Consider the following 6,000-nt stretch of genomic DNA (forward strand, 5'->3'; position numbering starts at 1 on the left):
CTCAGGCAGTAGAATTATTGCTCAACAGAGTGATACGATTAAAATCTATAAATCCTCATCTCCACCTGCCGCCTGGCTCGTGGCAGTCTTCCACACACCTGTCGAACTAACGGAATGTGCCCACACACACACACACACACACACACACATATTCGTTTGTGTGAGTGTGTGTGTATGCGTTGTTGCAGTGCAAGGCACTGTATGATGTTTATAATACAAACTCAGTCAGGGAGCGATTCCACCTGAGCGTCTATGCATGAGGGACGACTGTTTGTAAGCGCTGTCCTGATTATAGTGACGCAAAAAGAAAAAAAGGAAAAAAAAAAAATCACACTTGTACTGGATGAAGATTTTACAAACTCTGACAGCGAGTAAATCTGTTCAGGTTAATTCACTTTTAAGTGAGGCGATGCACCTTCACTTTGGATAACTGCTACCTGAACGGAAAGCTAACTGTTCTGGTACCAAATCAACCCACAACACACACACACAAGGGCACACACACACTCTTTGTATTTACTAAAACAGTCATGTCCTATCAAGGCTGTTTAGTAAACGGCAGAAGAGAACAGCAAGCCTGGAGACATGTCGTCATGCCCGGTGCTCGAACTGTGCATTATGCTTGATGTGTAAACACAGAGACACACGCACAGAGGTGATGAAAGAAATGTACCTTGCCCTCAGTCTAGAAGTCATTGAACAACCTTTCTCTTTCGTGTGTCCCTTAAAGGTCAGTGGAAAATTCTATGATTTGCACAATTTCCTCTGTTGATAATAAGTGCTGCTGGCTCCAAATGCTCTTTTATCAGAAATCATTGTTAAATCACCACTTCCAGTCCAACCTAATGTCCCTGATCCTATTAATTGCTAATTAAAATAACTCTCCAATACTCAGACGCCAGGTTCCCATTGACAAATGTCCAGCAGCCAGTGTCCAAAGAAAAAGTCCCAGTCTGCCCAGATCCAGTCAACATTTCCTTCATAAAGGTATAAAAAGGTCCTGCTTTGTAGAACCGTGTGTGTCCCAGTGTCCAGACAATAAGGCAGTGAGTGATCTCCACATCCCAAACATGGCTTATATACACGATTTGGGGTAAAGTGAAGTTTAAAGACAAACACAGAGCACAGTGAGTGTGTGTGTATATGAATCATTGCTATTTCACCCTAAAATATTTTTCATGTCAACATGCAGCGAAGACGGCGATATGAACAGGGCTCTGCAGTGAGGGAGGGAGAGGAAGGAAGAGTTAGAAGGGGGGAAATTTTGTGTCCTGCCTCCAGGGCATATTAATGGGTGCACTCAGAAATTATAAAACTAATAAAATAATAAAAAAATCATTGCTTCCTATTATGTACACCCCCCCCACACACACACACACAGACACACTACATTTTTTTCATTTTCTTGTCCACTGACTTTAATGTTTTACAGTTTAACAGAGGACATGCAGGGCTGATCTAGGTCAACCGGCCCAAGCCTTTATGGGGCCCCCTCCCACCACCTCGTATTCAACTGTGCCTGACCGTTATTGATGTAAGTGTAACCTATGAACTGCATTCATTATTATAGTGTGTTTTTTATACCAAACCAATAGTGGTGTGGGTTTTTCTTTTTTAAATTAAAATCACAAATGTGGCCTCGTATTAATTTGCACTTTCATATTTTAAGTACTTGAATTGGAAAATAACAACATACAACAACAGACACTGCAATCACCGTAAACAAGTGCACCAGTTTCACGGCTTTTGTTCTTAAAACTTAGTAGTAAATTATATCATTGAGTATTATTAAGAGGAAAAAAAGGAATTTATTAGATTCAGTACAGACCACCATGATCCCCTGATTTGTTGCCTGTCGTGCCAATAGCAGGTTGATGTTCTTGTATTTTAGTGGAGATGGATTGCACAACACGCCTGATGAATTGGCGCAATTCCTACTACCGACTTTCCCTGGTCACTGGAGAATGTATCATAATCATAACGGTCCCATGACCTTGACCTTCCCTGTGGCATCTTCACATTTACAACCTGCTTGTTGTTGTTGACAGAAAACAACCCGGGTTTTAAATCATATTCTTGTAGAAAACTGCACCAAATAATGTGACTTACGACTGATGCCGATCCACTGCGACATCCCTGTAGTGGAAAATAGTCACAAAGGAATATTATACAATAAAGGCTAATGTGAAAATAGCAGTGTTATCTTGTTGTACATTTTTAAGTATCTCACTTATTGCCAACGATTTAGTGCAGCTCGCTGGCCATACCTGGATACCTTAGAAAAACGGTGGAAGTGGAAAGATGAGAAGCAGAATTAATAATGTTTCCAGCTGGATTTTTATCTCATACCAGACGAAAATTAAAGGGGACATATTATGCAAAATCAAAATGACTTTACGAGTGTAAAGCTGCAGCAGTTTACATTCACATTCACGTGTAGATGCCTGCTGACTCACACACGCAGTGATTATGAGGCTGTTGTTTAGCATGCAGAGCACTGTGTATACTGACACGCGCTCTGTGGGAAAGACTTACATTTATTTCAATTGACCAGTTTGGAAAGTGTTACCAGACAACATGACTGAGATCCAGAGTGTGTTGACTTAGATGGTGAATTGCTTAACAGCAAAGTAAAACCAATAAGAGAAAGAAAAACAAACAAGATTGGATCAGGCTCCCAGTCTGCAACTCCACTCATTAACCTCGAGACATCAACTCAGCTTAGCCTCAGGCATAAGAATGGCTATTAGCATGTGTATTGTTCTTATAGCTGTGGTTTTGGATCTGCAATGCAAAGCTCACTATTGCTTTTTTTAGAGCTTGTTTTTTTGTGTGTAGGCCATGGTTGTTGCACACAGTCACCGTTCCTCACACCCAGCACAACGTATCCATTACATTCTTGTCAAATTCACTCTCATCAATACAGGCTTGTGCACATGTTAAAGATATAACTGTATAGTTTTGTTTTAAATGTTGCACGCAGATGAATGATCACAGAATAACTCAAGTGTGTTTGAAAGCACTGGTAATCCAAATTTGCATCAGATAGTCACCTGCAGGTGTCATATATCCTCCTATACAAACATACATGCATATACAGTACACACATACACACTCAGGTGTGCTCAGCAGTTCCTTTTAGGACACGGTATTGGCTTCTATTCATTTGGAAAGCTAGATTAAATAAAGCCTTATCCCTAACCCAGTCATTAAACAGTTAAAGGCTACCCCCTAACCTTAACCTAACCACAATCCAAAAGTTAGTCCTGAACCTAAGCAGTTCCTCGCAAATTAACATAAATGAGCACACACACACACACACACGCACACGCATGCTTGCACACACTTGGCACTTAGTATATTTACTAAGTGTGACGCCGCTCTGTTATTGTCAGAGCATGAAGTTTAGCCGTGATGAATTACACATGCTTTATGAGTAACTGCAGATATATCACTCGGTCACATCTTCCAAACCCTCATAACCAGTGTGACATGGCACGATAAACAAAGTTTCCTGATCTTTGTTCTGATGGTGACATGGTTCATTTGGTGCAGTGGTCCTCCTCTTACAACTGCCTCCTACCATCATACACACCCCCTCTGTATGAAAGTTGGTTGTGCCAGGTGTTACAGCACATTGCAAAGACCGTCTTTTCTTTGTTTTTCTACTTCATGCTTTTTATCGGAGTTGCAGAACAATTCTGTTGTCTCAACTCCAGATAGAGTGTTGTTTGGGAAATGCCCATGAGGAGAATACCAGACCAATGCAGACCCTCAATCTTAGTTTGCCTGCAGCTGTGTGCAGAGTCAGAAAGCCTGAAGGTGTAAAAGTGTTCAATAAAGGATGAAAAAAATACTATCAATCTTTATAGAAAGCTTGGACGCAACATTTTCCACCTGTGTTTTCTGGAGAGTGAAGTAACCTGTCCAGGTGTGATGTGTGCAAGTATTTTGAAGTAAAAGGAAAGAGTCCCTCTAGTGGTCACTAAAAGAAATGATCAAGTTCAAGAGTCACAGCATTCAAACTAATCAGTGTAACATACACACACCCTCTGACATAATTAATGAATTATTGCACAGCAAGAAAAGGGTTAATGAAGATGCAAAGGCCTTCAACCTTTCGTTACATATACACATTTGATTTTTCATTACCGTGCACATCTCTTGTGTTCAAAGCTAGAATCAATTGCAATTTAATTACATGCTTTGTTCCAGTGAAATGAGGGTTTCACACACGACTGCGTGGCATCGACAATCAATCTACCAGAGATATGCACTCCTTCGATAATGGCCACTTAGTGAGTCTACAAACATGGCACAAGCAGTAATTTCCAGCAAATGTATGATCATGATTATGTACAACCACTGATTAAGGATAAACTGTATGATCAATACAATCATATTTATTAAGAGACATATTTGTGCTCTTATTCTGTGCTGGGGTAAATTTATCAACTAGAGATTGGACCGTGTATGTAAAGTGATAATTGCTTCATCATCCAAAGCATACAGTATATGTTTGGATGGCTCAATAAAAATCACATGCATTTACTGTACATATCTATATCTCACATTTCTACTACTCAATTTACTTATAAATGTGGCACATGACACAAGAACACACAGAGAGTAATATGACAGAGGTGGGTTTTCCATGACTCTCAGGGTTTAAAGGCAAAAGAGAGGGAGAGAGTAAGAGGAAAATGAGGGAATAACAAGTGAAAGTGGATGTAAGGTAATTATTCACAAGTGTCCAAGACAGGTGTTAGATGGAAACAGTAAAAAAAAACACAGGGGGAAATTTGTATTTGTATTGAAAAAACTGCTGAAGTGTGACATGAATTCCATGGAAAAAAGGGTGGCTCCCAGAGCATGAATACATGAATTTATCATCCACAGGATATTCATTAAAACTGAATATATCATCCCCTTTTCACTGCTTGTATAAGAAGCACAATGTAATGGCTACTGTGTCATGACATCACCCGTATAATGTATCTACCATGTGGATTATTTACAGGATATGGGATTTGTCACATTTAACGAACATTTGTACAAAATAATTTCCCCTGACATATTTGAGAGATTGGAAATGTACATGACAAAAACGGCTCTATTTTTTTAAGTCATAGTGAAATGAAACTGTCAAAGTGACATTTCTCATACACAGAATGAAAATTGTAGGAAACGTTTTGTAATTATGTAATGAATATTTCAGCAGTGGGCCATTTGCTGAACAGCTATTTTGAAAAAAAAAGTCAGCTATGCTCAAAGAGGAAATCATTTTGCCTCGGTTAATTGCTCCAAAAGTGGCAGTTTGTCCACATAATGGGGATTATGCATCATCAGTTTGACAAGTGAGGAATATACTGCAGATGAATTAGCCAGAGGAAATTCATTTGTCCTGACTTTATGGTCGACATCTATTCATCAAAGCGTGGGAATTGTGGCTACAAAAAGCGACAATGTGAGTTTGATACCTGTTGTGCAATAATTAGCTGTTTATTCTGGCTGAAGTCATCGCACATTCAAGAAACAACCATGTACCTTGTTATTCTTAGAGCAGATCCACTGATGCCCAAGAAAGACACAGCCTTTTTACCCCTCACTGGGCTTTTCTGCAGTTTTTGTGTAAATCAACTGACACACTAATTGCTATGTCTTCAGCCCTGTGGCAAAAGGAGGACCAGTATGTGTCCATAGGCATGTGTATGTGTGTGTGTGTGCAAGAATTTCTTTTGACCATGCAAATGAGTTGTGTCCCTCAATTGCTGCAGGTAAAATCCTTATTTGACAGCTAACATCAGTAGCTGTATTGAGGTGCTGTCAGCTTACTCACTGACTCACTCACTTACTTCCACACACAAACACAAACACACACCACATTTTGCCTTGATCCATCATTTTACAAAATAAATATGGATATATTGTTAGCTTGAGTTATCAGAGCCATGCAGGTTATTTATCAACTCAGACATTTGTGCGCCAAGCTAAGCTAGG

Source organism: Solea senegalensis, linkage group LG12 (genome assembly GCF_019176455.1).
Source record: "Solea senegalensis isolate Sse05_10M linkage group LG12, IFAPA_SoseM_1, whole genome shotgun sequence".
NCBI classification, from domain to species: domain Eukaryota; kingdom Metazoa; phylum Chordata; class Actinopteri; order Pleuronectiformes; family Soleidae; genus Solea; species Solea senegalensis.